The following is a 12190-nucleotide window of genomic DNA, read 5'->3' as shown; positions in this document are numbered from 1 at the left end:
GGGGGTATAGTTCAGTGGTAGAGCATTTGACTCCAGATCAAGAGGTCCCTAGTTCAAATCTGGGTGCCCCCTTGTCCACTGTTTTACCTGTAGAATTTTTTTTTAATTAAATAAATTGAAGAAAACATTTACAATCTTAGCATTTTATGTAATGAGCAACACATTTCTACATTTGAAATACTCCTGATCATCTCCTGAAACATAGGGTAAACACCATTAAGCTGTTTAGGATTTCTTCATATGATACAAGCTGTGTTTTACATTCACCCAAGTTCTACTGGTGATATTATCAGTTTGAAATAGTCCATTGGAAGCTCATATGAACGTGATAAAACTGTGGTGGAAACCAATAATATGCCCTTAATGAAATGTATTAATTTGTCCAGCTGACCAGAAGGGTACTGATGTCATTAGTTCTACAAGTTCCATACAGTCACCCACTCTATCACTTTTTTTAAAAAGGGCAGTTTTCAGCATTCAAGGGTTTATGTCAGTGGTAGAGCGTAGGAGTGCAGTTCAAGAAGTCCCTTTTTCATAACCATATACCCTCTTCAATAGATCCCGTTAAAATGTTTTTCAACCCAATGCACTGTAAGAAACAATAGGATATATCATCATTTTGTGTAAAAAACAATGAACAATTGGGTTTAACTATGCTCTTAGCACAAAATCAACAAACTGCAGTAGAGAAGCAGTTACGTTTTGCAGAATTTGTGCATTTGACAAAAGTTTTTTTTCCATGTTCCAAGATCTACATGTGATACGAAATGTATGAATTCTTGCAATGGAATCCTCACTGTATTTTACCAAGGCAGATAAAGGACATCCTTCGCACCCCATTTACTTATAAGGAGGGTTTGGTGGCTGAAAATGCATTGCTTTGATGGTGATTGCATGGTGCTTGCACTTTGTACATATTACTGAATTAATAAAGGTGAACGTTTTAGAAGTGCGGGTATAGCTCAGTGGTAGAGCATTTGACTGCAGATCAAGAGGTCCCTAGTTCAAATCTGAGTGCCCCCTGGTCCAACTGTTGCACCTGTAGAAATATTTTTTTAATTAAATAAATTGAAGAAAACATTTACAATCTTAGCATTTTATGTAATGAGCAACACATTTCTACATTTGAAATACTCCTGATCATCTCCTGAAACATAGGGTAAACACCATTAAGCTGTTTCGGATTTCTTCGTATGATACAAGCTGTGTATTACATTCACCCAAGTTCTACTGGTGATATTATCAGTTTGAAATAGTCCATTGGAAGCTCATATGAATGTTATAAAACTGTGGTGGAAACCAATAATATGCCCTTAATGAAATGTATTAATTTGTACAGCTGACCAGAAGTGCACTGATGTCATTAGTTCTACAAGTTCCATACAGTCACCCACTCTATCATTTTTTTAAAAAAGGGCAGTTTTCAGCATTCAATGGTTTATGTCAGTGGTAGAGGGTAGGAGTGCAGTTCAAGAAGTCCCTGTTTCATAACCATATACCCTCTTCAATAGATCCTGTTAAAATGTTTTTCAACCCAATGCAGTGTAAGAAACAATAAGATATATCATAATTTCATATACAAAACAATGAACAGTTGGGTTTAACTATGCTCTTAGCACAAAATCAACAAACTGCAGTAGAGGAGCAGTTACGTTTTGCAGAATTTGTGCATTTGACAAAAGTTTTTTTTCCATGTTCCAAGATCTACATGTGATACGAAATGTATGAATTCTTGCAATGGAAACCTCACTGTATTTTACCAAGGCAGATAAAGGACATCCTTCGCACCCCATATACCTATAAGGAGGGTTTGGTGGCTGAAAATGCTTTGCTTTGATGGTGATTGCATGTTGCTTGCACTTTGTGCATATTACTGAATTAATAAAGGTAAACATTTTGGAACTGGGGGTATAGCTCAGTGGTAGAGCATTTGACTGCAGTTCAAGAGGTCCCTAATTCAAATCTGGGTGCCCCCTGGTCCAACTGTTGTACCTGTAGAAATATGTTTTTAAATACATTGAAGTAAACATTAACAATTTTAGCATTTTATGTAATGAGAAACACATTTCTACATTTGAAATACTCCTGATCATCTCCTGAAACATAGTGTAAACACCATTACGCTGTTTCGGATTTCTTCGTATGATACAAGCTGTGTATTACATTCACCCAAGTTCTACTGGTGATATTATCAGTTTGAAATAGTCCATTGGAAGCTCATATGAATGTTATAAAACTGTGGTAGAAACCAATAATATGCCCTTAATGAAATGTATTAATTTGTACAGCTGCCCAGAAGTGCACTGATGTCATTAGTTCTACAAGTTCCATACAGTCATCCACTCTATCACTTTTTTAAAAAAGGGCAGTTTTCAGCATTCAAGGGTTTATGTCAGTGGTAGAGTGTAGGAGTGCAGTTCAAGAAGTCCCTGTTTCTAACCATATACCCTCTTCAATAGATCCTGTTAAAATGTTTTTCAACCCAATGCAGTTTAAGAAACAATAAGATATATCATCATTTCATATACAAAACAATGAACAGTTGGGTTTAACTATGCTCTTAGCACACAATCAACAAACTGCAGTAGAAAAGCAGTTACGTTTTGCAGAATTTGTGCATTTGACAAAAGATTTTTTTTCCATGTTCCAAGATCTACATGTGATATGAAATGTATGAATTCTTGCAATGGAAACCTCACTGTATTTTACCAAGGCAGATAAAGGACATCCTTCGCACCCCATATACCTATAAGGAGGGTTTGGTGGCTGAAAATGCTTTGCTTTGATGGTGATTGCATGTTGCTTGCACTTTGTGCATATTACTGAATTAATAAAGGTAAACATTTTGGAACTGGGGGTATAGCTCAGTGGTAGAGCATTTAACTGCAGTTCAAGAGGTCCCTAATTCAAATTTGGGTGCCCCCTGGTCCAACTGTTGTACCTGTAGAAATATGTTTTTAAATAAATTGAAGTAAACATTAACAATTTTAGCATTTTATGTAATGAGAAACACATTTCTACATTTGAAATACTCCTGATCATCTCCTGAAACATAGTGTAAACACCATTACGCTGTTTCGGATTTCTTCGTATGATACAAGCTGTGTATTACATTCACCCAAGTTCTACTGGTGATATTATCAGTTTGAAATAGTCCATTGGAAGCTCATATGAATGTTATAAAACTGTGGTAGAAACCAATAATATGCCCTTAATGAAATGTATTAATTTGTACAGCTGCCCAGAAGTGCACTGATGTCATTAGTTCTACAAGTTCCATACAGTCACCCACTCTATCACTTTTTTAAAAAAGGGCAGTTTTCAGCATTCAAGGGTTTATGTCAGTGGTAGAGTGTAGGAGTGCAGTTCAAGAAGTCCCTGTTTCATAACCATATACCCTCTTCAATAGATCCTGTTAAAATATTTTTCAACCCAATGCAGTGTAAGAAACAATAAGATATATCATCATTTCATTTACAAAACAATGAACAGTTGGGTTTAACTATGCTCTTAGCACACAATCAACAAACTGCAGTAGAAAAGCAGTTACGTTTTGCAGAATTTGTGCATTTGACAAAAGATTTTTTTTCCATGTTCCAAGATCTACATGTGATATGAAATGTATGAATTCTTGCAATGGAAACCTCACTGTATTTTACCAAGGCAGATAAAGGACATCCTTCGCACCCCATATACCTATAAGGAGGGTTTGGTGGCTGAAAATGCTTTGCTTTGATGGTGATTGCATGTTGCTTGCACTTTGTGCATATTACTGAATTAATAAAGGTAAACATTTTGGAACTGGGGGTATAGCTCAGTGGTAGAGCATTTGACTGCAGTTCAAGAGGTCCCTAATTCAAATCTGGGTGCCCCCTGGTCCAACTGTTGTACCTGTAGAAATATGTTTTTAAATAAATTGAAGTAAACATTAACAATTTTAGCATTTTATGTAATGAGAAACACATTTCTACATTTGAAATACTCCTGATCATCTCCTGAAACATAGTGTAAACACCATTACGCTGTTTCGGATTTCTTCGTATGATACAAGCTGTGTATTACATTCACCCAAGTTCTACTGGTGATATTATCAGTTTGAAATAGTCCATTGGAAGCTCATATGAATGTTATAAAACTGTGGTAGAAACCAATAATATGCCCTTAATGAAATGTATTAATTTGTACAGCTGCCCAGAAGTGCACTGATGTCATTAGTTCTACAAGTTCCATACAGTCACCCACTCTATCACTTTTTTAAAAAAGGGCAGTTTTCAGCATTCAAGGGTTTATGTCAGTGGTAGAGTGTAGGAGTGCAGTTCAAGAAGTCCCTGTTTCATAACCATATACCCTCTTCAATAGATCCTGTTAAAATATTTTTCAACCCAATGCAGTGTAAGAAACAATAAGATATATCATCATTTCATTTACAAAACAATGAACAGTTGGGTTTAACTATGCTCTTAGCACACAATCAACAAACTGCAGTAGAAAAGCAGTTACGTTTTGCAGAATTTGTGCATTTGACAAAAGATTTTTTTTCCATGTTCCAAGATCTACATGTGATATGAAATGTATGAATTCTTGCAATGGAAACCTCACTGTATTTTACCAAGGCAGATAAAGGACATCCTTCGCACCCCATATACCTATAAGGAGGGTTTGGTGGCTGAAAATGCTTTGCTTTGATGGTGATTGCATGTTGCTTGCACTTTGTGCATATTACTGAATTAATAAAGGTAAACATTTTGGAACTGGGGGTATAGCTCAGTGGTAGAGCATTTGACTGCAGTTCAAGAGGTCCCTAATTCAAATCTGGGTGCCCCCTGGTCCAACTGTTGTACCTGTAGAAATATGTTTTTAAATAAATTGAAGTAAACATTAACAATTTTAGCATTTTATGTAATGAGAAACACATTTCTACATTTGAAATACTCCTGATCATCTCCTGAAACATAGTGTAAACACCATTACGCTGTTTCGGATTTCTTCGTATGATACAAGCTGTGTATTACATTCACCCAAGTTCTACTGGTGATATTATCAGTTTGAAATAGTCCATTGGAAGCTCATATGAATGTTATAAAACTGTGGTAGAAACCAATAATATGCCCTTAATGAAATGTATTAATTTGTACAGCTGCCCAGAAGTGCACTGATGTCATTAGTTCTACAAGTTCCATAAAGTCATCCACTCTATCACTTTTTTAAAAAAGGGCAGTTTTCAGCATTCAAGGGTTTATGTCAGTGGTAGAGTGTAGGAGTGCAGTTCAAGAAGTCCCTGTTTCTAACCATATACCCTCTTCAATAGATCCTGTTAAAATGTTTTTCAACCCAGTGCACTGTAAGAAACTATAAGATATATCATCATTTCTTAGACAAAACAATCAACAATTGGGTTTAACTATGCTCTTAGCACAAAACCAACAAACTGACTGCAGTTCAAGAGGTCCCTAGTTCAAATCTGGGTGCCGCCTGGTCCAATTTTTGTACCTGTAGAAATATCTTTTTAAATAAATTGAAGTAAACATTAACAATCTTAGCATTTTATGTAATGAGCAACACATTTCTACATTTAAAATACTCCTGATCATCTCCTGAAACATAGGTTAAACACCATTACGCTGTTTCGGATTTCTTCATATGATACAAGCTGTGTATTACATTCACCCAATTTCTACTGGTGATATTATCAGTTTGAAATAGTCCATTGGAAGCTCATATGAATGTTATAAAACTGTGGTAGAAACCAATAATATGCTCTTAATGAAATGTATTAATTTGTACAGCTGACCAGAAGTGCACTGATGTCATTAGTTCTACAAGTTCCATACAGTCACCCACTCTATCACTTTTTTAAAAAAGGGCAGTTTTCAGCATTCAAGGGTTTATGTCAGTGGTAGAGTGTAGGAGTGCAGTTCAAGAAGTCCCTGTTTCATAACCATATACCCTCTTCAATAGATCCTGTTAAAATATTTTTCAACCCAATGCAGTGTAAGAAACAATAAGATATATCATCATTTCATATACAAAACAATGAACAGTTGGGTTTAACTATGCTCTTAGCACACAATCAACAAACTGCAGTAGAAAAGCAGTTACGTTTTGCAGAATTTGTGCATTTGACAAAAGATTTTTTTTCCATGTTCCAAGATCTACATGTGATATGAAATGTATGAATTCTTGCAATGGAAACCTCACTGTATTTTACCAAGGCAGATAAAGGACACCCTTCGCACCCCATATACCTATAAGGAGGGTTTGGTGGCTGAAAATGCTTTGCTTTGATGGTGATTGCATGTTGCTTGCACTTTGTGCATATTACTGAATTAATAAAGGTAAACATTTTGGAACTGGGGGTATAGCTCAGTGGTAGAGCATTTGACTGCAGTTCAAGAGGTCCCTAATTCAAATCTGGGTGCCCCCTGGTCCAACTGTTGTACCTGTAGAAATATGTTTTTAAATAAATTGAAGTAAACATTAACAATTTTAGCATTTTATGTAATGAGAAACACATTTCTACATTTGAAATACTCCTGATCATCTCCTGAAACATAGTGTAAACACCATTACGCTGTTTCGGATTTCTTCGTATGATACAAGCTGTGTTTTACATTCACCCAAGTTCTACTGGTGATATTATCAGTTTGAAATAGTCCATTGGAAGCTCATATGAATGTTATAAAACTGTGGTGGAAACCAATAATATGCCCTTAATGAAATGTATTAATTTGTACAGCTGACCAGAAGTGCACTGATGTCATTAGTTCTACAAGTTCCATACAGTCACCCACTCTATCACTTTTTTTTAAAAAAGGGCAGTTTTCAGCATTCAAGGGTTTATGTCAGTGGTAGAGGGTAGGAGTGCAGTTCAAGAAGTCCCTGTTTCATAACCATATACCCTCTTCAATAGATCCTGTTAAAATGTTTTTCAACCCAGTGCACTGTAAGAAACTATAAGATATATCATCATTTCTTAGACAAAACAATCAACAATTGGGTTTAACTATGCTCTTAGCACAAAATCAACAAACTGATTGCAGTTCAAGAGGTCCCTAGTTCAAATCTGGGTGCCGCCTGGTCCAATTTTTGTACCTGTAGAAATATCTTTTTAAATAAATTGAAGTAAACATTAACAATCTTAGCATTTTATGTAATGAGCAACACATTTCTACATTTAAAATACTCCTGATCATCTCCTGAAACATAGGTTAAACACCATTACGCTGTTTCGGATTTCTTCATATGATACAAGCTGTGTATTACATTCACCCAATTTCTACTGGTGATATTATCAGTTTGAAATAGTCCATTGGAAGCTCATATGAATGTTATAAAACTGTGGTAGAAACCAATAATATGCTCTTAATGAAATGTATTAATTTGTACAGCTGACCAGAAGTGCACTGATGTCATTAGTTCTACAAGTTCCATACAGTCACCCACTCTATCACTTTTTTAAAAAAAGGGCAGTTTTCAGCATTCAAGGGTTTATGTCAGTGGTAGAGTGTAGGAGTGCAGTTCAAGAAGTCCCTGTTTCATAACCATATACCCTCTTCAATAGATCCTGTTAAAATATTTTTCAACCCAATGCAGTGTAAGAAACAATAAGATATATCATCATTTCATATACAAAACAATGAACAGTTGGGTTTAACTATGCTCTTAGCACACAATCAACAAACTGCAGTAGAAAAGCAGTTACGTTTTGCAGAATTTGTGCATTTGACAAAAGATTTTTTTTCCATGTTCCAAGATCTACATGTGATATGAAATGTATGAATTCTTGCAATGGAAACCTCACTGTATTTTACCAAGGCAGATAAAGGACACCCTTCGCACCCCATATACCTATAAGGAGGGTTTGGTGGCTGAAAATGCTTTGCTTTGATGGTGATTGCATGTTGCTTGCACTTTGTGCATATTACTGAATTAATAAAGGTAAACATTTTGGAACTGGGGGTATAGCTCAGTGGTAGAGCATTTGACTGCAGTTCAAGAGGTCCCTAATTCAAATCTGGGTGCCCCCTGGTCCAACTGTTGTACCTGTAGAAATATCTTTTTAAATAAATTGAAGTAAACATTAACAATTTTAGCATTTTATGTAATGAGCAACACATTTCTACATTTGAAATACTCCTGATCATCTCCTGAAACATAGGGTAAACACCATTAAGCTGTTTCGGATTTCTTCGTATGATACAAGCTGTGTATTACATTCACCCAAGTTCTACTGGTGATATTATCAGTTTGAAATAGTCCATTGGAAGCTCATATGAATGTTATAAAACTTTGGTGGAAACCAATAATATGCCCTTAATGAAATGTATTAATTTGTACAGCTGACCAGAAGTGCACTGATGTCATTAGTTCTACAAGTTCCATACAGTTACCCACTATATCACCTTTTTAAAAAAGGGCAGTTTTCAGCATTCAAGGGTTTATGTCAGTGGTAGAGGGTAGGAGTGCAGTTCAAGAAGTCCCTGTTTCATAACCATATACCCTCTTCAATAGATCCTGTTAAAATGTTTTTCAACCCAATGCACTGTAAGAAACAATAAAATATATCATCATTTCATATACAAAACAATGAACAATTGGGTTTAACTATGCTCTTAGCACAAAATCAACAAACTGCAGTAGAGAAGCAGTTACGTTTTGCAGAATTTGTGCATTTGAGAAAAGTTTTTTTTTCCATGTTCCAAGATCTACATGTGATACGAAATGTATGAATTCTTGCACTGGAAACCTCACTGTATTTTACGAAGGCAGATAAAGGACATCTTTTGTACCCCTTATACTTATAAGGAGGGTTTGGTGGCTGAAAATGCATTGCTTTGATGGTGATTGCATGTTGCTTCCACTTTGTACATATTACTGAATAAATAAAGGTGAACATTTCAGAACTGGGGGTATAGCTCAGTGGTAGAGCATTTTGACTGCAGAGATCCCTAGTTCAAATCTGGGTGCCCCCTTGTCCAACTGTTTTACCTGTAGAAATATTTTCTTAAATAAATTGAAGAAAACATTTACAATCTCAGCATTTTATGTAATGAGCAACACATTTCTACATTTGAAATACTCCTGATCATCTCTGGAAACATAGGGTAAACACCATTAAGCTGTTTCGGATTTCTTCATATGATACAAGCTGTGTATTACATGCACCCAAGTTCTACTGGTGATATTATCAGTTTGAAATAGTCCATTGGAAGCTCATATGAATGTTATAAAACTGTGGTGGAAACCAATAATATGCCCTTAATGAAATGTATTAATTTGTACAGCTGACCAGAAGTGCACTGATGTCATTAGTTCTACAAGTTCCATGCAGTCACCCACTCTATCACCTTTTTAAAAAAGAGCAGTTTTCAGCATTCAAGGGTTTATGTCAGTTGTAGAGGGTAGGGGTGAAGTTCCAGAAGTCCCTGTTTCATAACCATATACGCTCTTCAATAGATCCTGTTAAAATGTTTTTCAACCCAATGCACTGTAAGAAACAATAGGATATATCATCATTTCATATAAAAAACAATGAAAAATTGGGTTTAACTATGCCCTTAGCACAAAATCAACAAACTGCAATAGAGAAGCAGTTACGTTTTGCAGAATTTGTGCATTTGACAAAAGTTTTTTTTCCATGTTCCAAGATCTACATGTGATACGAAATGTATGAATTCTTGCAATGGAAACTTCACTGTATTTTACCAAGGCAGATAAAGGACATCTTGTGTACCCCTTATAGTTATAAGGAGGGTTTGGTGGCTGAAAATGCATTGCTTTGATGGTGATTGCATGTTGCTTCCACTTTGTACATATTACTGAATTATTAAAGTTGAAAACTTCAGAACTGGGGGTATAGTTCAGTGGTAGAGCATCTGACTGCAGATCAAGAGGTCCCTAGTTCAAATCTGGGTGCCGCCTGGTCCAACTGTTGTACCGGTAGAAATATTTTTTTAAATAAATTGAAGAAAACATTTACAATCTTAGCATTTTATGTAATGAGCAACACATGTCTACATTTGAAATACTCCTGATCATCTCCTGAAACATAGGGTAAACACCATTAAGCTGTTTAGGATTTCTTCATATGATACAAGCTGTGTTTTACATTCACCCAAGTTCTACTGGTGATATTATCAGTTTGAAATAGTCCATTGGAAGCTCATATGAACGTGATAAAACTGTGGTGGAAACCAATAATATGCCCTTAATGAAATGTATTAATTTGTCCAGCTGACCAGAAGGGTACTGATGTCATTAGTTCTACAAGTTCCATACAGTCACCCACTCTATCACTTTTTTTAAAAAGGGCAGTTTTCAGCATTCAAGGGTTTATGTCAGTGGTAGAGCGTAGGAGTGCAGTTCAAGAAGTCCCTGTTTCATAACCATATACCCTCTTCAATAGATCCTGTTAAAATGTTTTTCAACCCAATGCACTGTAAGAAACAATAGGATATATCATCATTTCGTGTAAAAAACAATGAACAATTGGGTTTAACTATGCTCTTAGCACAAAATCAACAAACTGCAGTAGAGAAGCAGTTACGTTTTGCAGAATTTGTGCATTTGACAAAAGTTTTTTTTCCATGTTCCAAGATCTACATGTGATACGAAATGTATGAATTCTTGCAATGGAATCCTCACTGTATTTTACCAAGGCAGATAAAGGACATCCTTCGCACCCCATTTACTTATAAGGAGGGTTTGGTGGCTGAAAATGCATTGCTTTGATGGTGATTGCATGGTGCTTGCACTTTGTACATATTACTGAATTAATAAAGGTGAACGTTTTAGAAGTGCGGGTATAGCTCAGTGGTAGAGCATTTGACTGCAGATCAAGAGGTCCCTAGTTCAAATCTGAGTGCCCCCTGGTCCAACTGTTGCACCTGTAGAAATATTTTTTTAAATAAATTGAAGAAAACATTTACAATCTTAGCATTTTATGTAATGAGCAACACATTTCTACATTTGAAATACTCCTGATCATCTCCTGAAAAATAGGGTAAACACCATTAAGCTGTTTCGGATTTCTTCGTATGATACAAGCTGTGTATTACATTCACCCAAGTTCTACTGGTGATATTATCAGTTTGAAATAGTCCATTGGAAGCTCATATGAATGTTATAAAACTGTGGTGGAAACCAATAATATGCCCTTAATGAAATGTATTAATTTGTACAGCTGACCAGAAGTGCACTGATGTCATTAGTTCTACAAGTTCCATACAGTCACCCACTCTATCATTTTTTTAAAAAAGGGCAGTTTTCAGCATTCAAGGGTTTATGTCAGTGGTAGAGGGTAGGAGTGCAGTTCAAGAAGTCCCTGTTTCATAACCATATACCCTCTTCAATAGATCCTGTTAAAATGTTTTTCAACCCAATGCAGTGTAAGAAACAATAAGATATATCATCATTTCATATACAAAACAATGAACAGTTGGGTTTAACTATGCTTTTAGCACAAAATCAACAAACTGCAGTAGAAAAGCAGTTACGTTTTGCAGAATTTGTGCATTTGACAAAAGTTTTTTTTCCATGTTCCAAGATCTACATGTGATACGAAATGTATGAATTCTTGCAATGGAAACCTCACTGTATTTTACCAAGGCAGATAAAGGACATCTTGTGTACCCCTTATAGTTATAAGGAGGGTTTGGTGGCTGAAAATGCATTGCTTTGATGGTGATTGCATGTTGCTTCCACTTTGTACATATTACTGAATTAATAAAGTTGAAAACTTCAGAACTGGGGGCATAGCTCAGTGGTAGAGCATTTGACTGCAGTTCAAGAGGTCCCTAGTTCAAATCTGGGTGCCGCCTGGTCCAATTTTTGTACCTGTAGAAATATTCTTTTAAATAAATTGAAGTAAACATTAACAATCTTAGCATTTTATGTAATGAGCAACACATTTCTACATTTGAAATACTCCTGATCATCTCCGGAAACATAGGTTAAACACCATTAAGCTGTTTCGGAATTCTTCATATGATACAAGCTGTGTATTACATTCACCCAATTTCTACTGGTGATATTATCAGTTTGAAATAGTCCATTGGAAGCGCATATGAATGTTATAAAACTGTGGTGGAAACCAATAATATGCCCTTAATGAAATGTATTAATTTGTACAGCTGACCAGAAGTGCACTGATTTCATTAGTTCTACAAGTTCCTTACAGTTACCCACTCTA

The 12190-nt window shown here is 35.7% G+C and overlaps 2 non-coding genes across 2 annotated transcripts; both read left to right on the top strand.

Moving 5' to 3' along the window:
• Positions 1-72, top strand: TRNAW-CCA (transfer RNA tryptophan (anticodon CCA)). Its single transcript has one exon. It is a non-coding gene; the product is annotated as a tRNA-Trp (tRNA).
• Positions 73-11747: 11675 nt separating this feature from the next.
• On the top strand, positions 11748-11819 carry TRNAC-GCA (transfer RNA cysteine (anticodon GCA)). Its single transcript has one exon. It is a non-coding gene; the product is annotated as a tRNA-Cys (tRNA).
• Positions 11820-12190: the final 371 nt, after the last annotated feature.

This window comes from Ambystoma mexicanum, unplaced genomic scaffold, assembly GCF_040938575.1.
Source record: "Ambystoma mexicanum isolate Mex_15411 unplaced genomic scaffold, UKY_AmexF1_1 Mex_scaf84, whole genome shotgun sequence".
Classification (NCBI taxonomy): domain Eukaryota; kingdom Metazoa; phylum Chordata; class Amphibia; order Caudata; family Ambystomatidae; genus Ambystoma; species Ambystoma mexicanum.
The sequence above is the reverse complement of the archived record's forward strand: the minus strand, read 5'-3'. Positions and strand labels throughout refer to the sequence as shown.